The 22388-nt window shown below is 39.7% G+C and overlaps 1 long non-coding RNA gene across 3 annotated transcripts in view; it reads left to right on the top strand.

Moving 5' to 3' along the window:
- Window positions 1–9868: 9868 nt before the first annotated feature.
- The window catches only part of LOC109281400 (uncharacterized), a 145732-nt gene continuing 133212 nt past the window's right edge, over window positions 9869–22388 (top strand). For 2 of the 3 annotated variants that reach the window (XR_002088037.1, XR_009462087.1), the window contains exons 1-2: window positions 9869–10326; window positions 11254–11565. This is a non-coding gene — a long non-coding RNA (uncharacterized LOC109281400). Of the gene's footprint in view, window positions 10327–10372; window positions 10514–11253; window positions 11566–22388 lie in introns of those variants that run through there. The other variant, XR_009462088.1, reaches the window with a different exon arrangement.

The following is a 22388-nucleotide window of genomic DNA, read 5'->3' as shown; positions in this document are numbered from 1 at the left end:
AAGGGGCATGAAGCCAGTCCTAGTGGGCACAGGGCCAGGAGAGCCCCGCCAGCTGCAGTGGTAGCTGTCTCCTGGCCCCATGCACATTGGACCAGGAGACTGAAGTACTAACTGAGTGCACAGTAACTACATTGACTGCACAGTAGCACTGGAGCACAGTTTTTTTGTGATGGTTACTGCACAGTAGCTTATTAGCATGGTTTTTGACTGGCATGCTACTCCACAGTGTTATTAGGCTACCATGCAGTAAGCCTCTCATGTAGGCACACCTACAATGTACCAAGTTACATGTAATGTGAACACCAATGTACATTAACACTTAGCTGTGTAAGAATGTACCTTTTTAAAGGGACTTACTGCATAAAAACCTAGTAAATATTATAGAGGTGGGTTTTTTTTATTTTTCAGGTTAATAATGCATGTTTTAGAACCTTCATGAAAATTCCTTGCTTGCTGCTTCTTCACTTCTAATTACTGTAAGAGAAAAGAAATTACACAGACAGATTAAAATCAAGTGATGCTCTTGAGAGATTTTTTTTCTTGCTTTGGAAAACCATAGCAGAAAAACAGTAGCTGTATAACTTCAAAGTACCTTACAGCTTGGGATGTCAATTAAAGATAATTAATCTGTTTTTCCTGTTTCTGTAGTTCTGGCTTTCACATAATGCTTGCCCTAAACAATAAAAGTAAAAAATAGATGGCACCTTATTCACACATTAGAACTGTGTGCAAATATACAACAAAATATTTTTTTTTCATATTGCTTTAAAAATCTAATCAATTTTGCTCATAACTCAGTTAAACATAAAGGTGACTGCGGCAGGCCCTTGGCCTGCCACGTGAGGGGTGGACCGTCCCTAAGCCTACTCACCCACCAAGACCTTCAGGTGTTATCCGTACCTCTGTGATGTTCAGTGGTTCTTCCTAGCTCTGGGACACCTGCTTGGTGCATCTTCTGTGGGGCTCCTCCTCCCCTACACCCTACCCCTTTCCACTCAGGTGTTCTTGTAGGTCACAGGCTGCACCTTGGTGTTGCAGGTGATTGGATGTGCAGTTGGGATGATGCTCCAGTATCATGGTCACTTGCTGTGACCTATTATGCTTGGAGAGAAAATGCTAACGCAAAAAGAAACCAAGTTAACTTAATGTGGCTCAGGCTGAGCATTGGGCAGGGTAGCATTGCCCCCACACTGCTTCCTCAAACCCTCACTCTCCTTCCTCTATCTGGCCCCCTTTTCCTTGGGGCTTTTCCCTACTGCCTTGTGGCCAGGTGTCCCTGTGGCTTCACGTGTTCCCTCCTGGGCTCATTTACGGCTGGATGCAGTAGGGTCCCCCAATGGTGCACTTTGAGCATGCAGTCAGGCTGCTGGGAGACTATGGAGTTGCAGTCCATCCCTCAGGTTTACCCCAGCCAGGTGCCCTCTGGGCCCACCGGTCCACCTTCTCCTGTCCCCATCCGATATGAGACAATGAAGGCTCTAGCCTGGCACAGGCTGCTTGGTTCTTTGGTCCTAGTGTGGGCTGCCCAGTCCCAGCAAGTGGGTTGGACCCTAGACAGGCCACCAGGGCTATACCTGGCTTACTCCAGGCAGTCTTTTTTCTGGGGCCTGGATATCCTATTGCTTCAGCCCCTTCCAGGTTTAGGCAGGCCTAAGCCAGATCCCCTGGCTTACTGGCTGGCAGAAGTGGCAGGGTATTCTCGGTGGTGGGGAGCACGTCTGGCTCCATTTCCAGTGCCCAGTGTGTCCTGTCACATTCCTGGCTTCCAGGCCACCTTTTAGTGCATGGACACCATGCCATGATGCAATCAGGACCCGGCTTGTCTGGCCGGGGGCCTGCCACAGTGACCAAGGCACTGAACTGCATAATGTTATGAATATATATACATAGAACAAATAGTGTAACTGGCCAGGTCATTAGCTTGCCCAGTATCATTTAGGATCCCCAAATTTGAGCATGGCCTCGGGATAATAGGGTTACTCAGAGCATTTTAAAGTGATGTGCTCATAAATTAAGGCCAAAGGTGTAGAATTGTATCCTTCTTGACATCTTGCTTGCATTATGATAAAGAGTCTCATAAGATTGTTTATCTACCTAGACAAAGAAACAATGACACAAGAGGAAACGTTACAGCCTAGAATTCAAGGATGGTGACAAATCCCATAGAATGGCATATGCCCTCATACCATTAGCTTGTTTTATTTGTGTAGTGGCAAACTATCTCTGTATGTCTAACTTCTGATGCTTTTTCCACTCCTTATGCCAATATTAATGTAAATAAAAATAAATTAAATTATGTGATCTAATTTCAGTCCAGAATTAATACTGACATAATAGAAAATTTGTTATTAGGAAAGAACTGAATGATAATTTCTGATTCAAACACCTACATCTATCAGAGAAGTTAGAACGAGATTTAAATTTGAAGTCTGTGCCTCCATTTCATCATTAGGTATGATACCAAAACCAAGAATTCAAAGTGTATCTATCTTGCACTTCGTACTTGATTCTTACATTCCGTGCTGTCCTTGTTTCCCATAAATTGTCAGAATCTTAACCAAAACAAAATTAATATGGTGACCTAGTCCTAAATCACTGTCTTTTCTTATGATTTGTTCTGATGTGGATGTCAACTAGGTTCTTCAGTGAGAGAATAAGGTCCACGTACCTATCATTTGCTGACACTTTAACTTAGGGCTGTCCAACTTCAAAGAGGCTGAGTACCACATACTGTGTAGGCTGCAGCAACACAGGACCCTTTGCACTGTGGTGTGTAGGCATTTCCCTCCCACTGCTGCAGCCTTGTGTACCCTGGTCCCCACTCACAGCACCCCAGCTGTGGGTTCCCCTGGCACTACATGCTGAACCCTACCATTTAATAAGAAGGCAGCAGTGGAGGGAGGGAGAGCCCAGAACCTTGACTGCAGCAGCTGGGTGGAAGCTAGGAGGTCACATGTGGATGCCTGGCCGCCAGTTAGTCCTGCTTTTAAGATATCTTGATTTAGGGAGATATCACAAATATTTTCTAACGCAACACAGTAGGCAGTGCAAACAATAGGAAAAAAAGGAAAAGTTTTTAATGGAAGAAGATCCTGGAAGGGGATAAATGATGAATTATCCTTAGCCCATGAGTATGGTAAGAGTTTCCACCATCTCCTCACATTCCTTGTGAGTACCAATGCAAATTGCATTCCTGTATCTGTCACTGCATGTTAGCTACATTTACCTGCTAAAAGGATTCACATTTTAACGGTTAATATAGCCATTTCTTGATATGATCACCGGGCATCTAAATTAACACACCACTGAAATTAACGGGCGCAGTTCACGCTTTCAATTCACACTTTCAGAGCTACTCCTTTAAACTTTCTGCTGACTCATGAATTTATATTAGCTTCATATTTAAAAGGCTATTTTTGCAACCACATATGCTGGAAACTTAAAGCCAAATTCTTTGCTAGTATGAATTGGTACAGCTCCATTAACTTCCCCATGTCCTTGATCTAAGCTTGGATTTTGATGTGCAATTTTGCAACCTTGGGTAAACTACACAGAAAATCTGTGGCTGCAGTATTACAGACAGAATACACAGTGCATTGGTTATTGTCTAAAATCTAAGATAACATGTTTAGGGTTTCCACTGAAGTCAATGGTAAGATTTCCAAGCTCTTGAGGCATAATCCTACTGCCCTGAAAAGCAGTGTATTTTGATATATAGTTTTTCATCAGGAAAACCTTTATTTTTACATAGTTGCACCCAGGTGAGTGTCTGTCTCCAGGCCTTTATTTTATACAGGTATACAGGCCTTTATTTTATACAGGTATACAGTATTAACTGAACTACGCATTTGATATCTACAGGCAGTAACTTGCAAATGAGAATCACACAGCTGTTGATAAGATTCTGTGAAACAATGAAAGAGACTCGCAGGTAGCTGGGGCCATATGAAGCTACTAGACTTAAAGTAATAGGGGCTGCACACTTAAAGGAAACTTGGAATGCTAAGCAATCAGGCAACACAGATGCTGGGCTGTACTTCAAAGTCAGGAAATAAGGACATGCTTTCACAACGGTAGACTGGGAGTATGGAAAATTACCTACAACCAGGAAAATGTGAAACTACTGTTTTCAAGATTGTATTTGTACCAGTTTAATGGACTGTATCTGGTATATATTAAACCATACTAACCAAGGTTGCTGTAGTTAAGGATCAGTTGGTTTTTTGATTGTAAACACACATTTTTGAGGGGTCTATTGCTCAGCCATTTAAATTCACACCAGGCATGAAGCCTAATATATAAGTAAGCACTATGCAGGGATGCAATCCCCTTCCCCCTCCCAGACTTAACATAAATCAGTTTAGTTGTTTTTAGTTCCAAAAGAACTGTAAGCAAAAAAGCAATTTATTGGGAGGAAGGAAGGTTTGAGCACTTAAAACATACACACAGAGGCCATTTTTTTCCTTTTTGGGAAAAGGGTAGGGCTCAAATCAGATAGATAGGTTTAGTGAGCTAGAAAAACCACTGTTATACTAACCATGTCCTTCAGCTAATTTTTATAACTATTTCCATCATGGATTACTTTCCCTAAAATAATGCTTCCAAAATATTCTCTATTCTGCCTTGGCATATACCCATTCAGCATCTGACTTCAGTTGGAATAGCACACAAATATCCAAACAAGGGATGCAGCCTAATGAGAACATAAAATCCCTAAAATGGCAGTGGCTCTTCACACATCAAGATTTACATGTTGCACACTACAGGGTTAAACATTAGCTAATGGCTTGTTTACATGTGGAGGGATTTTGGAATCATTTTATAGGAATAGCTTATTCCTGAAAATTCCATGTGTGGACCTTCTTATTCTAAAATAAGAGTGCCTCGGTGCAGTTTAGCTTTAATCCCCGTTCAAAGTAAATTAAACTAAACTGGACAAAGCACTCTTTTTTCTGGAATAAAAGAATGTAATTACTCAGGAATAGGTATTGCCTTTTAAATTTACACCCTACTGGAATCCAATTTTCAGCTGTATATAAAATAGTGTTTAAAAAGAATTATCTCTGTGTAGCTGGAACATTGTTCAGTATTTCATCAAAAGGTTGCAAATGTAATATTTACGAAGGACTGGTGTCATCCCAGTCTGAAGGAGTAAATGGGTCAGAAAGATGTCTGGGGAAAGCTGTGTGTGGGGATGGCTGAAAGTCAGGTGGCTTCTTAGTGTGTCTCGCTCTCATAACAAAAAATATTTTTCTGCTTTTATTTATGATCAGATAAAAAGTCCCTTCATAGTACATTATGATGCTGCTGCTTAAAAAGGGAAATTAAAATTAAAGATATACTTAAATAACACTAAACATACAAAACCAAGGAGTAGATAGTTAATGCTGACTTTCCCTACTTCACCCATCTCTTGTACTAAGCACTGTATGGGTGTGATACATAAGAACGCACAGTTTTAAGGTCTCTGAAGATGGATATGAATTGTGACTCACGTGGGTACCCTTGACTTAAAATGTCTTTTCTTCCAGTGGTTTACTTTAGACCAGACCTGGCTGGTATTCTCAGTTATGTACACTATATATATACCAACTACTGTACTTTTTACACTAGTATGCTATTTTATAGTTAGAAGTTACAAGGGAATTGAAATGCAACATGGATTTCATGTGCCTTAATTTACATTTGCATATTATCTCCCATTTTCAGCAGAAAAAGCTAGCAACAAATATGAATAACTTGTAATTTCAGTTCCTTTAAACATAATTCACAGACTATATGGTTGATGCAAATTATTAATACATAGTAGGTGAAATCTTGGCTCCTTTGAAGCCAATGAGATTTTGCCATTGATTTTAATGGAGCCAGGATTTCATCCATTGTCTGTTTCTGTTTCAAAAATCCTGGCATTTTGTTCAATTGAGGCAATTAAGATGGCACTAAGTTTAATGGTGGTTCCCTTTAATTCTAAAAGTATCTAAAGAAACTCAGTGAAAGAAGGTGCAGTAAACAGAGCACATACACACCTAATTTCTAATCACAGAAACACATCCAGTACCACCTGCTGTAATAATCGTACTCTTCCTGTATTATTTTCCTCCTTCATCCTTTGTGTCATGTTTGAAATTCAGATTATAAACTTTCTTAGGCAAGGTCTAAATCTTATGTGAAATGCCTACCAAACTTGGAGGTGCTATAAAAAATTATGACACAAGAGTATTGAAATCAACGGGACTGATATGAAATAAATTTAAACAATAAGACTTTCAGATACTCCTCACATCAGACTCAGCCAGTTGGTTATTTGTATTTTTATTACTCTCATTTAAATTTAAGAGTCTTTTTGCTTTTTTAAAGCTGTCACTGGCATATCATACTTAGTTTTGAAATGTTACACAGAGCTAACCTGGAAAATCTTCTGCACCAATAAAGCCATATGTTTAAAATCACCCATCATAACTAGAATGCTGAATTTAAAGAAAGTGTTTCCCAAATAATTTAAGCCTGCATCCTGTAAACACTCATACACATTACTCATGTTAGTAATCTGTCCAAAATAAATGTGATTATTTGGGTGATGGAAGTTAATCAGGCAAGTGTTTGGGCAGAATTGAGCCTTTATACGGGATGCAAAGCAAAATAACAATAAATGGCAACCAGTTAACACAGTGAGAAATTTAAAAATATATTGAAAGGGAAACATTATGTGTACATAAGGATGTCACTCTAAAGCAGCTTTATGTCAAGGGTGTTCCTAAAATCAGAGCATGAACGCAATTGATCGGAGTGATTCTTTCAGCCATGTAAGCAAAATCCTATGCTTTTTTAAGTTAATTAAAAACCTCTCAAAATTATATACACACTACTCAAATACATGTGGATTTCTGTGATGCTTCAATGGCTTCTTTATTCATATACGTTCAGAACCTAGACAAAACTATTTTACTACTGCACTACATGTATTTTTGCAGTTGGTAAGTAATGTTTTACGACAGTAATTTTAAAATGCCACTTATAGTGGATGAAAAAAATGGATTTCAACTATAAAATACGTATTTTATGTGAAAGATGGTTTTGATTACAGATTTCTTGAAACATATTAAATGATGTGGTAATTTTTCTTACCCGTCCTTTAAAAAATGTAGCATTCTTTCCAAAAAAATACTCTGCACAATATTCTGTGAATGTTACTAATTACAGTATAATATATTATTACGAAATTTTAAAAAGAAAATGTCAAATATAACAAGAGCAAAGACCTTTTCATTGTAATCAAAATATATTATATTTCTGTTGCTTGCCAAAAGAACCAAATGTGGATAATGCAATACTATCCATTTAAGGGGAAAAAGGGCAAATGTAATGCTTTTAAAAAATATTACTGTCATCTCCAAATACAATGATGTGTACAGATGTTATGTCTGTATGTTCTACATATGCAAGTGGTGGTTCTAACCAGCTGTACGTACAATCAGAAATACATATTTTTTCAGGAAACCAGCCTAATTTATAACATTCAGTCTGAAGCAAGCAATACTTTAATGCTTTGCCTTCAACTTACTCATTAGTTCCTGCTTCCTATGGCTAAACATAATAGCATAATGTTTTCTGTAAGCTGTTATTTTTAACCCTATATGCATCCATGATGCATGCATTTATTATTACAAAAATTTGCAGAACTGCCAACATTACTGTTGAAAACAGCTTTACATGGTTCTTTTTTTCCTTGGGAACTGACCTTTGCTACCCATGCATACTACAGATCTTAAAAGATATTTTTGCTTCAAATGTTTCTGCTGTCTGTTTCACAAAGCAGCAAGGTATGGATGCACTCCTGTTTTCGTTTTACGGCGTGCATCCCCCCCCCCCATGGTTACCAAAGACACACCGGATTTCCGCGGTAACTAGTGATTTTGCGCTATTTGGCCTTGAACATCAGTCTTGGCCCATGAAAATCAATGATCCCTTTCCTTTAAACTAAATGGCACTTCAAAACATTTTCTGTCCACTGAGTCCGCATCACATTTTGTCCGCTTGCCTTGCTAACTTGGAGGCAGCTTTGCCAGGCACCCTGGTGCCTGCCTACATGTGACTGGGACATGTTTACTTCCTTTCTGGCAAAAATGTAGGTAAATCCAACTGCAGCACTAAAACTGAGGAAATCCTGAGAGAGAGAGTGATGCCATGAAAATCTGGCATCCTTCGCTCATTTCTTTCCTGTTTGTCTACATCCTAATTAGCAGAGCACTGTTGACTCCTAAACCAGCCAGCATCAAAGAGCTTCTCCCCCTTCTCGCGTGCAGCGGAGCCTTTGGTCTGTGCCCGTGCGGAGGAGCCGTCGCTGGTCCCTCGGGGCTCGCCACGCGGGTCTCCGCCGGGCCGGGTCGGGCCCTGGAGGCACCTGAGCTCGCTCCGCCGGGGCTGGCCGGGCCGGGCCGGGCCGGGCCGGGCGCGGGCAGCCAGCGGCCTGCAGCACAGCGCAGCGGCCGCTCCTCCCCGGAGCCCCAGCCTCCGCCGCGGGCAGGGCTCCTCGTCCCGAGCCCGCCCCGGCCGGGTGCCCGCGGTGGGACGGGCGGAGGGGAGCGGGCTCCCCGGGGCAGTGCCTCGCCCCCACCATCTTCCCCGCACCCTCCAGCCGTGCCCGCACGTCCCAGGGCAGCAGCGAAAGAGGCAGTCACTCGACTTACTTGGTTGCGGCGCCCGGCCCCGCCCGGCCACTTTTTAGGCAGCGACGCGCTGATGGCCACGGCTCTTTGCTCGCCACCCCCGACGGCGCGAGGGAGCGGGCTCGCTCGTCCCCCCGCCGGGGAGCGGCAGCCCAAGTTGCAGGAGAAAGGCACGGCGACGGCGGGCAGGCGGTCCGGACCGTCCGCGGGGCGCCCGCGCCCGCTCCCGCTCTCCCTCCCCTCGGGAAAGCCCGTGGGACCGGCGCATTGTTTGCTCCTCGCCATTTTATTTTATTTTTTTTTGATTTGTAAGAAAACGCCAAAAATGTAAATATCATTTCTACAGTGTTGGGGGGGGGGCTGGTTTCTCTCGGCCCCGGGTCCTTTCCCTGCCAGCGGCGGAGATTCCTAGTGTCACAGCGCAGCCTAGCGGGCAGCCCCCGCGCCCCAGCCCCGTCTCGGCCGCCTCCAGCCTGCGCTGTATTACTTCACCCCAAAGAAGTATCGGCAGCCCGCAGGACAGAATGACCTTAGAGCCTCTCGTCCATAATCTGCATATTTATTCCTCTCTACCTTCCCTCCAATAAAAAGATAGGATCTCCATAAACCAAGTCCCCATGACCCACATTTAGTTGGAGTGCAGGGGGGGGGGGGGGGGGGGGGGGTTTCTTTCCTGGATCCTCTTTTAAACCCCACTCCACACTGCTCCTCTGTCTATTACATGCTAATTTAATTTTACTGTGGACGATATTTTCAGCATTTGCTGAGGACAGTAAATTTTGTAGTTTATGTTATTTCACTTTTTATGACTTTTTAACACTTAATAAAATTTTATTAGAGCACTTTTGTGTTTACAAGGCCACAAAACTCTTGGCAGGTTGTCAGAAGTCCTTTTTATTATGATCCTACTGATATACTGCGAGTAATGAAATAATCATGTCCAGAAATGTATCAAAGGCCAGAGGGATTATCCAATTTAATAGCTCTACAGATGCGCTGTGAAGGATACGGACAGGCAACGTGTCGACAGGCTAAAAGGCTTGGTGGAAGGAGGAGGCAGACCTGGTTAATTTCTTTACCGTTTCAAGCTAGTTCTGTTGCTATCCTAAAGGCTAGATGCTTGGTCATGTGACTCCTGGCTCTTTCAATAAAAATGAATTTATCCTGTTGCAAAATGCTGTTTTCTTTTTATTCTTCTTAGGTGTGCATTTAATGCTGGTGTGCTTGCTCCGTCTTTCTACGGCTTGCATCCTTCATTAAAAATACCATTTATTGAAAAATCCACTTTTATAGTACCATTTGCAGCTAACAGTGCTTTTAGTGTTAGGATCTGCTCCTGCTGCTGCTGAAAAAAAAAACCAGACAATATGATGCAGAGATCCAATACAGAGCAAGATGTCTTGCTGTAGTCTCTGAAATGATTGCTTTTTGTTTTTGTTTTTGAATGGGTACAGTTGCTGGAGAACTCTGATTTGTGTATGTGTCTGAGTATCACAATGGGCTGTTTTTCTGCACTGCTCTCAGTACTATAGCCTGAGATACTGCAGCTGTTTTTAAGGTCATTTCCTTTTATTTTAAATAATTGTTCATTTAACATATGTTGTTAAACTCATTCTTGCGTCAAAAGGAGGCGATTATACTTCCTGACCCTGAAAGCAAGGTGGGTGGCTTTGTTTTATAATTAAATTTGCTGTGTTCAATTTCATATTTTTCTTTCTCTGCTGTTTCCTAAAGAGCATGCCAAATAAGATAAAAGGGACCAGCAGGACAAGAAACACTTAAATGCCCGTGTTGTCTCTCTAACACACACTGTTCTAAACTTTTTGCTTCACAGGGACATCAGCAAGGTATTTTTCATCATTTCAAAATTAATTGTTTTATTCCCTTTAGGTTTAAATAGCCCCTTGAAAGCCTGGAGCTAAAATGTATTACATATTAAAATGTACAGCATTTTCTTTTCTGTAGTACAAACATATTTATGCTATTCCAAGTTAGTTCATGATACTGTTAGTTAACAGGGTGTTTTTTTTAATGCCTAAATCATTTGTTTCAGAAATATATTTTGATGATTGACATGATTTTGTAAGTCATCGTGAGCAGAGGGGATCAAAGGGTTTATGTTACCATAACAGCAATAAGTGGTGAAATTCTGATACCTTTATTCATATTGTGTGATTCCTTACTCTTGAAGCAGAGCTTTTGAAATCAATGGGGCTTCTGGAAGAGTTAAACTACTCAGTAAATATATCAACCTGCCCCAGTATATGTAAAATAAATCATCTAATACAGTTTTGCTTCAAGACAGTTCAGTTTTCCCAGAACAATATCATCTACTGTAAATCATTTGTTTGCAGGTCAAGGTCAAATTAAACTTTTAAACCTTTAACAACCATCAAATTGGAAACCTGCAGTATGGAATGATGTGGTGAAAGGCATGATGGACTGGGAACTCTTAGACTTACAGCAGAAGTTTTCAGCTTTTCATTGAAACGGACATTTCTAAGAAAATCTCATTGAGTATAAAGATGTAAACGAGATAGAAATTATTTAAGTGATGAAGCATCTAACTGATTTAACCCTTTCCTAGTGTCTTGGATTTTCTTCTGAAATCCTACAAAATGACTGATGAAGCAAATATGGAGTCCCATCATCTTAGACAGAAAGGAAATGGAGGGTAAGCAATTCAGTGACAGTTCAACCTATGTGATCCCCAGGTGATGTTGGAAATGCAGGAACAGGACTTTGAAATGCCATGACTGGAAAAGGCATGGCTTCAGCGGAATAACTCAAGACTGACCCTGAAGCATGACCCTGGGACCTTCAGACAACCCCATGCTCACCTAGGATGAATACCAACTGAGTAAAAGGCCTCTTATCACCACTTCCAGTGTCACAGCAGGTAAGGCCAGGTCAGCAAAAAGTCATGGACATGGAATTCCTACTGATGTCAGTGGGAGAGCCCTGCACAAGAGTCAATCCCAAGGCATTTTAGCCTTTACGTTTTGCAAACAATAGCTTGTTATATGTTCATGGTAAGTCGCCATCCTTTTCCTTTTAATAGCATACCAAATCCAGGTCTTCTGGTAAAAGTCTACAAGCTCCTAGCCCATAGTGCATTATTCAGGCATTTGATACTATGCTGGACATAGAAGAGATAGATGTTAATCATTTTAATGGCTCATATCCTAGTCCCATTGAATTCAGTGGGACAAAGATTATTGCAATTAACTATTAGATATTAATATTAATTGCCATAAAACTATTAGACTAAATGGACTAAATAATGACAGTTGGTTAAACAGTTGATCATATACATATTTACATGTACTTCCATGGCGACTCCTTTCTTCTAACAACTGTAAAAATAATAAACTAAGAAAATCAATCCACAAATCTATGATTAAGTAAGATAGCATGTTTTTCAAGAGTTACTTGGGATTTAGCCACAACATTTTTATTGATTGTAATGGGTATGGTGGGAATCATAGTCTGCTCTTCGAAAACATATAGGTTGAGAATGATGATAAACCCACAAAATCAAATATATAAACTTAAGCATATATAAACTCAAGCATATAATAGCTGATGTATACCAGTTACAGGTGATTCAAGAAAATTAGGGAATGTGTGCAATATGTAGGCCGCAGAAAGCAAACTGGGCTTTAGATTTGATTTAATGTTCAGGGACTTTATCACAAAATTGCTTGTATTAGCGTTAGACTTTAGAGCTCGGTTTTAGGGCTGGCATTTTCCCCCCTCAGGTAGCTTATTTGCTGACAAATGCCGTTTTAGTTGACCCAATCTTTAGCACGTAGTTTTGTGCAAATAAAAAAGGGAGGGGGGGAATCAGGAACTTAGTGTTATTCATAAAACCAATGAGGAAGAAAGGCTGGCTCCAAATACACTGCAGGTCAAAGCTGAGATACTATCCCTGAAATGTGAAAAAACAGTGGTTAAAAGCCCCCTCTGCCAGATTCAGTTCAAGGACTGCATTTCTAGGTCTCCCACTTCCCAAGTGACTGCCCAAACCCTGGGGTAAGGAATGTTTTAGAGTGAGTCTCTCTCTCTGGGAGCATTTCTGATTGAAAGTATTCCTCTTTATATGTAACTGTTAGCTAATCATTGGGCTAGGAGAGACAGAGAAACTCTGTATCACAATGTTTTAATCTAGCCCTTTGGTTTGTTTTAAAAAAAAACTTGAAAATGTTGTTTTTAATCTACCAAAATGGGGGGGAGGGGGGAGTTAAGAGTTTGTGTAAACCTTATTTTTATTGTTGTTGTTATTTAGTTTTGCCACCAAATTATGAAACCACTCTCACACACACAGCCCTGGTCTTTTTCCTTCCTGCCCCCTCATCTCCATATGGAGATAGATCTTGAAGTTGATATACTAGGACAAAATACATGCAGAAAGTGATGACATGCATCTAAAAATATGTAATAAGCTAGTGTAAGGTCTAGATGTATAGCTTAATGCATACATGCCAATCAACTAGTGCTAGCTGCATACAATTTGTCAAAAACAAACATGTACAAATACCATATAAAAACTTTTCTGAGAAGAGAGTCAAATACATTAAATTAGATTGGGAACGAGCCATAGATTTTTAACAGCTATAGACTATGTAATCATTTAAGCATTTAGCACTACCATGGTTTCTTGGATTTTTTTCTGAACCTCCAGTTTAAGGCAGGAGTAAACACTTCCAGTCTTCCCTGATGAATGGGCTTGGGCGAAGTCCCAGTAATCCCTCATAAGCAGTAAATAGTAGCTCAGTCTGTGGGTTTTCTTGCTAAGAGATAGCTTCTCTGACTCTCAAGGTAGAGGTTGCAATTTACTTTTTGCCTGGGGATATGGTTATCATTTATAATCCAATGTAGTTTGAGTCTGATACTCCTGTATATTCTTAAAACAAGCAGTGCTTCTAATAACTAGTTTTGCTTGTTTATTATTTCAGCCTGGCTCCACTTTTCATTCCTTTATTTGTACTATATATAGCCCATTGCTAGTTTTCAGCAAAAAGCTAACTTTTATTTACAGTCTGTTTCCCACTAGTTTATGGAGACCACTTTATTTATAGTAATAGTTGTACTAGACCACAGGGAGGAACAGAGTCTAATATGATCGCCTTGGAAGCACACCACTCAGTTACTACAGAGATCCGAAGGGGCTATCTTTAGCCCTAGGAAGTGTAAACGATTACAATAAAATATGTGTAATTTCAGCGCCTTCCTCTACCCTGTATTGAAAAGTTCTATTAAATTGCTATTAAATTGCTAAAAGTTCTTTTAAATCGATAAATTAGGGATTAGGGGTTGTCATAATACTGCTTAATAGGTGCTTCTATGCTCACAAAGTCCTGTATGGAAAATCTGTAGACATGGGCAAGTAAATAAAAGTAAAGGGCAAGTCCTTATTCATGACAGCCCCTGGGACAGTCAGGTAACAGTAACAATCTCTGAGTTGCTTAGGCAAACTGCCCATGGCTGAAGAGACAGGGACAGAGTTAGTAATGTAGGCCATGAGATATCTGAACTCCTCAGCCTTGAATGCATTTATCTTTACACCCCCTGTCAGGTAGAGAAATGCTTTAATCCAGAGCTGCCCAAGTGGCTGGAGGCCTCGCATCACACAGTTTGCACCAGCAGTGACCACTTGCCCTGGGGGCTGCACTAGTGTGCTCCACGGGCCCCTGGGCTACTCCCCCACCCAACCCATTGCACCACATGTGGGCAGTCCCACCCCCTGCACTGCTGCTTGTGCACAGGTGGGGCTTACTTCAGGTAGTGTAGTATCATAGAAAAGGAGGATAGTACAGATAATCCTCTATATAGCCTTCTGCCCCAAGGGAGCTTGATAAGAAAGGTGCACTCAAAGAGTGTGAATTAAAACTTGTATTATTCTCAGTGCATAAGAATACTGGACAATACTGGAGCCACAAATTCCCTTAGCTCTATAGGCTTGGAGCAGGAAACAAAAGCTAAAGGAGGGAGGGGAAGCCTTGAGACTGACTAGAGCAGCAGGCAGAGCAATAGGGAGGAGCGGTGGCTGGGTGGGGCCCAGGGACCACACATTAAACCCTCCCATGCTTCCAGGTGGATAGTTCTGCTTTAATCTATGTTACAGCAAGTGAACCGAGGCATGGAGGGCTGGATTTCCAGAGATATTTAAGCCTCTAAAGAAGCAAATGTGTGCTTTTAAAAATCTTACTAGATGCCTAATTATCAGCAAATCCCACAAGGCACATGTCTGCTTCTTCAGTCTAAATGCCTAGAGCACTTTGGAGGCCTCTGGTGAAGCAGGAGCTGAACCCAGATTTTCCACATCCCTGACTAGCACACTAAATCCTAGACCATCTTTTCTTTCCGTGTGAAATAGGGGTGCAGTCTCCCATAGCAAGCTGCCATTATCTCCTGCACAGGATGCATTGCTGGAATAAGCCCAAGTTTATGTAAAGCATTGGGTTGTGTGCAGGAGGGTGATGCCAGCCTGCCATCTATTTCATACCTTGCCTCATATTTATGTGGATGCCAGTAATAACTACAGCAGTCATATTAAGTATGCAACTAGTAAAGCATGGACTAATGCAATGCAATTGCCAAGCCTGTGTAGAAATTATCTTCAGACTAAGGCAGTGTTGTGCCTAAACCAGAAACAGTACTGTGACTTCAAGTATAGTACAGTATCTGGATTACCCATCTTTCCTTGTCACTGTGGTTTTGGTTAAGGCATATCTTGTCCAGTATTCTTATGCAATGAGGAATACAAGCAATTTTAGTGTACCTTTCTTATTAAATTTCCTTGGGGCAGAAGGCTATACACAGGATTATCTATACTATGCTCTTTTTCTATGATACTACACTGCCTGTCTTCATAGTTTGTCAGTCTCTCACAACCCCCTCATTGGTTTTAAGGGATAAGGAGAGGCATAGCCAATGTTCCTTGTACTCTTTTTCTACATCTTGATCTGTTGCTAAGTGCTGCTTTCCTGATGCAGGCCACTGACTTAGGTGTGGTGAAACTCAGGACCATAGCACCTGTCAGAATTACACTAGCTAAAATAACCAATTACAGTTGATATAACATTAACCATAGGATTTTAACACTCTGTAATGTCAACAAAATTTTTCTCAAACATTCCTGTACATAATACCACATAATAATCGTGATAATTTTAAAAGGATAAAAATAAACGTGAAATGTACTATCCCGAAAGGAAGCTCTGTCTTGGGGTTCTGTGACAAACATACCTAGAATAATAGTCAGCTTGATAGAAGAATAATAGGTGGTAATAAGGAAAACCCAGCATGATTTCAGAGGTTGACATGATTCAAAGAAGCTTCCATATGCTTACATGCAGACTGAATTATTACGCAGACTTTGATGCTGGCCGTAGAGTACAGTCATCACTAGAGCCCAGGTCCCTCCTGCAATTGCATTTACCTCAGGCTTCTGTCTCTGAGAGATCAAACCTTTACTGTCTTACTACTCTCTTCTTTCTCTCCCACACCTGCAACTCCTTTTCTTATTAAAAGAAAACTGAAATCTGTATGCTTCTTTTGGGTTGCACTGCAGCAGAATTCCCGACCCTGTCATCCCCCCTCCCCCAGTTGCTTTCTTGGGGGAAGAAGCTCGAGCCTTCTCGCGTTAAGACTCTTTGCTAGTTCCCGAATGCTTTATCCAAATACCCAGTCTTGGGCTTAAACAACTCCATTTTATGCAGGCTGTCCAACATAGCAGATGACATTCTAGGGTTATCAGACACTATGCTAAACCCCACACTCACCTCGCACAAAAAAAAAAAAAGCAACACATTCCCCCCCCCAACCCCCCCCCCCCCAAGGAAGACAAACTGATAGGGTATGGTCTGGTGTTTGCAGGAGGCTGTTACATAGGGGGTCATATTGGAAAGCGAGATTGCTAATGGAAAAGAATAGAGGCTCTATCTTCATGGAGAGGTTCCATAATCAGTCTTTTGCAAATCTTAAAACTAATATGGTTGAAGGGGTGCGAAAAGGATTGGATTGGTTCTTAGAACACCTGACGTGTTTCTCTTATGAATAATACTGTTGGCAATTTGTCCAACAGTTCAAGTTTGCACATCAGGTTGCTGTGATTTAAGTGACATCTTTTTGTCACAATATCATTGCATCAACCTGAAAAATGTTTCAAGATACTAAATCCTTCAAGTCTGATATTTGGAATAGGGGCCCCTTTCAAACTTGGAATTTACCCATCACTGGTGATATCTTTTGTAATATGGAGCCCCTTATCTTTCATTTCAATTATACTGCATAGACCTGTCTTTGTGACACACTGAAGACCTGTGATAAAATGATGCAGTGAATTTCTTCTTTGGGATGTAAAGGAAGTATGTTTCCTTGAGGCTCTTTGCCTGCTCTTGATTCCTGTTGCATTCACATTTTTAATACAGCTATCTACTACAAAAAATGAGCACGCTCAAAGGAGAGAAATATTTAATCGATAAGGTATTCTTTAAAAAGGACAGTAGCGATATCACAGTAAGAAGAGTATTTTTAAAAGCTGTAAAATAATTATCCATGCAAAGGTTTATTTCATGACAAAGTAGCTTGTGTTTAGTTTACACTGTTTTCACATCTGCTACACCTGTTTTTGAGCTATGACTGCCCCAAATTTGTTCTGCTATTGTGTACAGTGTAATACGTTGTTACATTACATGCATGTTAGTTTAACAGCATACAAGGATGTCATCAGAATCAGTAAGGGCCTAACCCAGTGCCCATGGAAATCAATCAGAATGCTTCATTGACTTCTGTTCAGCTTGGATTGGTCCAAGACAGAACAGTATATAGAAAAATGTTGGTATAAAGATATGCAGCGTCAGCTAATTCTCAAAATGTGTGGTTTGGTAAAAACTAGTCATGGCTATCTGTGTATTAACATGCATACATTTACTGTGTATGTGCCAGGGGGTTGGGGAGGCACACAGGAAATACGTACAGTAGGTGCTGTGGAAAGATACAGAAATCTCTAATAAATTGCCAGAACTCCCATTAGAAAAGCACTTTGGTATCAAACCAGCATCATTTGTACTTAGGATTGCTTAGTAATTAAATCAGATTGCAGCTAGATGAAGTTCTTTTTTAATTTTAGGATATAAAAGCACTATTAAATGCTTTCAGTAGATAATACTTAATTGGCAAAGAAACCTAAGGGTAATATAGAGATTGATACAAATGTTCCAGACCTATGTAATTTAATCAAAGTATCAAATACCTCTCACTAGACCCCATTTAGTCTTTGTAATCTAAACACTTACTCTTGGGACCTTCCTTATGAGATGAACTTTTGGCAGTGGATTTATAAACATACTTTTTTTCACTGACGCGCTTTGTTTTTTGCACAGTAAAAAGTAGAGGAGCAATGGTGGAAGGGTCAGCTGCTTCCTGACATCTAAAATCTTTATCAGTACTAGCAACTCCTTAATTTGTGTCAGTGATTTGTGGTATTGTTGTTTATCTGTATATCAGTCACTTAGACGCACTGTTTAGATCCAAGGGTCTCAAGACCATTTGCAATCTCTGCTAGGCTTGTTGTGCCAGACAGGGCAGACATCTGGTTGTCAGTTATAATTGCATCCTGCACCAGAAGTTGTTTTTAAATACTCTTGATTCCCTTTGAACGCAGAACTGTGATGCACAACAGTTTCAAACCATTAATGCAAGAGGCAAAGTCAAGCCATGGCTTTAGCCTAGTTTGAAACAAGATTTATGAGAAATAGTTGGGAGGGGGGTCATTTTACAAAAGAGTAGCTGTTTTAGCCTGCATGGGTTTTAATGATACAGCAGTTTCCTTTCCAGGCTATACAACTTATTCTTTGAACACTGACAGAAATAGTGCATCAGAAAATTATTTTTGTGGTGTTGCCATGTTTACTGTTTCCTGTTGTCTTTCCCTGGAAGTATTTTAACAGAAATTAGGGCTACACATAAAACCTACAAGCCACTGGATGAAAGGATTTATTATTTGGCTTTCTTCTCAGTCTAACATGGTGGACTGTGATTTAAACCCAACAGACTCTCAACAGGATATGATGCCAATTAAAAACATGAAACCTAATTTTTTGACAAAATAATCACATAATTCCATTTCTATTATCTGGCTAACGGGTTATTGACACCACATTTATTTCTTGGCCAGAATCCTAGATTTATTAGGCTAACAAACTGTTCGTGTTTAACTTACATAGTCCAATGAATATTAATGCATGTCAAGATATGGAGCTGCCTTCAATATTGTAAGGAGACCTATTTAATACCAAATAAATGAATTGTTTAACATAAAACATCACAGGAAAAAAGTACAGCCTAAGACTTCCTCCTTAGTTTTGTATTCAAATAGCATTGTGCAAATGAGAACTTTAAACAACTACCAGGTCACAGAAAAAAGTGCACTACTAAAGTATTACATTTAGTTCCTTTGTCACAGTGAGCCTAACATTGTGGATTATGTTGTGTTTTAAAGACAAAAACTTCAACAGCTCAGCAAAGCTATTGGCATAACCTAAGGAGTGAACTACCAGGCTTTCTTTCATTGATACTTGGTCCCAAGAAACAATATTATTGGTTTCAGGTCAGCCCCTGGTGGACTAGGTTCCATATTACAAAAGGGCTCCAACAATACTGTTTCACACTCACACATTTTCCACAGCGCAGGCTCCAAAAGAAGAATCTGACCCACACACAAATGGAGTTTGCAGCTTTCCTAATTACTAAATTTCCCTTTCCTTACATATTAATAGTTAACATTCATTACATCTCTAAGTATACATACAGTAAGCAGAACCCTATTAAATGAGAATAGCTATCCTTCAAAATTGCCAAAGCAGCATACTTTATCAAACAAAGGTGCACCATTTGCAGTAATGATTTGGCACTGCTCAGAATTGGATATACTTATTTCTAAAATCTGGTTCTATTTTTAAAAATACTTCACTAACTTCTGCAGCATATTGTGCTGTGTGACTGCATTTTCTTAAAGGTATGTGCTCTCAAACTAGAATACACCTGACTGTAATTATTAAAATATTTCATGGAGGTGGTCCTTTCAAATGAAGAGATACTGTGTTTCCCTTATTATCAAAGTTAATTTTTACCCTGTGTATTTTTCTGAGGCACATCTACTTTTTTCCCGTCACACCTTGGCCTTTTTTTCTAATCTCAAATCTATTGTTATTTCATAAACAAGCAAAAATATGTTCTACATTCTGGTTATACATGAAATTAATGTAAGTTAAGAAACCCTTGACTTAGCTTGATGTGTTAGCTCTCTATTGTACCACCATTTTACTGCTGTTGTGAGTGGACAGCAAAATGGTGGTTACTATGCTATTCATGAACAAGGACAGGCAAATTACTATGATACTCATGAACAAGGACATGTAACAGACTTGTGTGATCATTATGGAATCTGTTATGGTATCAGCAAAAATAAGGAAGCTTTTTTGTGACCTTGTTTGGTTTTGTATATGTATGCTGATACATATTGCCTACCCTCCATTGCCCTAATATTGCCCACATTTCCTGTGTGATATTTAGAAAGAAGAAACCATTATTTAAAGTCACCCAGAAATAGTTGTGTTATATCAAGGCCCAAATGGTAATACAAAAATCGCAGCAAGTTAGTATGTATGTATGTATTTGTGCCATTACATATCACACAGTCCCAGGACTAGTTTATATTGAGAATGAATGTTCTTCTTGTGAAGAAATGGTCCCTCTAGATCAAGGTTGAGGTCATTGGCAAGGTACTGTGAGTTAGCTCATTCTGCAGCTATGCGCACATGTGAATAAAGGAATTGATTTTTAGATTGTCAATGTCTTTCATGAGCAACTTAGCCAAATTTAAAAAAAATATATATATATATTTATATACATACACACACACACACATACATATGTATATATGCATACACATGCACACATATGAATAGCTGCTTTTGGTGGCTAAATTGGAGACATAGCAAACTGTCTCTAGGCTATTACTAGCTAGATTTTAAAGAGTGGAATGGAAGGAAAACTAGACAAATCATAACTGAAATGGGAATTGTCTCTGATTATCTACAAGAAAATTAGCACCATCTTTTGTCTGTGCAAAAATAATTCCATCTCTCTCAGGTGCGCTGCTGCACTAGACTTGAGAAGGCAGAGGCTCACAGCACACTGGCAACTGCTGATGAAACAGAAATATGCTAACAGTCAAGAGCCTGTGTGTGGTTTGCCCTGTATAAAATAGGTCTGCAGCAACACTATTTATGGCCCACACAACAAAATTATTTTCTGTCTTTGGTGTGCAAGGGTTGTAAATAGAAAAAAAAATGGGTATGCTATTAAATCTAGTAGTAACAAGGCTCTTAAAGCCAGGTTTATTGTACCAGTGCAGGTAAAAGCTTTACGTTTTTTGATCTGTGGGTGTTAAATTCTCTGTCTGAAACACAATTCTTGCTCCAATATTATTTATCTAGCTGTATCTTTGGAAGTGAATAGACAGATGTCCATAAACTAAGGGCACCACCTGGTGGTTACCTAGTAGAATGTGGTTTTGATAAAAATCAATGAATATTCACTCATGAAAAGGTCCACACGATGAACAGCTTTAAATATCATGTTGAGATGGATTTATATTTTGAGGAAAATAAAATGAAACAGTCCCTAGTGTTTAGGTTTTACTGACTTTTACGCTCTCAAGCCAAGTGTTATTCAATTTTTCACATACAATCTGCTTTGAGAGCTGGCAGTGCATTTCAAAATGGCTTATTTTGATGACACGGTCATAATTCTAAATAATTTGATTTCCAAATATATACATCAAGTTGTGGCCTTTCCAGAAAAAATATTCTATTGAAAAACCTGTTTCAAGGTTTAAACTGAAAAGAAAATAAGTGAATGCTTGATACAGATACCTTTCCTGAGCTTTTTGCTGCTGTTTGCTGAGAAAAAGGCTAAACAAAGAAAATATTCTTCAAAACCAAAAAGCTGGTTTTGTAGGCAATGAATTCAAAACAGAGGCACCAAGGGTGCAATTTAGAATGTTTGAAAAGAACTAGAAAATGGTGCCTGATGCCTGATTTTTTTATCTTAGAAATATTCACAGGTTTTTTATTTACAGCATAATTCTTTCACCTCCTCAAGCTCTAAAATCAGAAAGTATGTTCAACACACATAGACAGGCTCACGTGTACACTCACACATAAATATATATGCTATACATATGCACAGTAGAAGTTCCATATATATATGACATATGTGTGTATGTAAGGTGCAATTTAAATCTTCAGCTTCCAATAAAATTGTATTTCTTTAATAAAACTGCTGCACCTTGACTCCAGACTACACTGAATCCCAAATTAAACACCCCATTTACTCTACTGTAACAAGCAGAAAGGTTTGCTACAGTGAACACTGTTACAGACAGGAAACACATATTATCATTCTCTTTACCTTCTGTACATGCTATAGCAACACCTAAACAACCCCTGTGAGCCATATTTTTCTTTAGTTCTTGGCTCCTCTTACAAGAAGGAATTGATGAGGGGAAAAAAGTGGGTTGGCACACAATGTTTAATTTTACATTGCTTCCTTAATTATTTAGCTAGATGGACAGGCAACTCGAGTAGTTTAAAAAACAAGCAGGTACCGTATTTTCCTACAAAATGTCTTCCTGGATTTCATGAATAACTC

This window comes from Alligator mississippiensis, chromosome 4, assembly GCF_030867095.1.
Source record: "Alligator mississippiensis isolate rAllMis1 chromosome 4, rAllMis1, whole genome shotgun sequence".
In the NCBI taxonomy this organism is placed as follows: Eukaryota; Metazoa; Chordata; order Crocodylia; family Alligatoridae; genus Alligator; species Alligator mississippiensis.
Note: the sequence above shows the minus strand (reverse complement) of the source record. Positions and strands in the feature narration are given on the sequence as shown.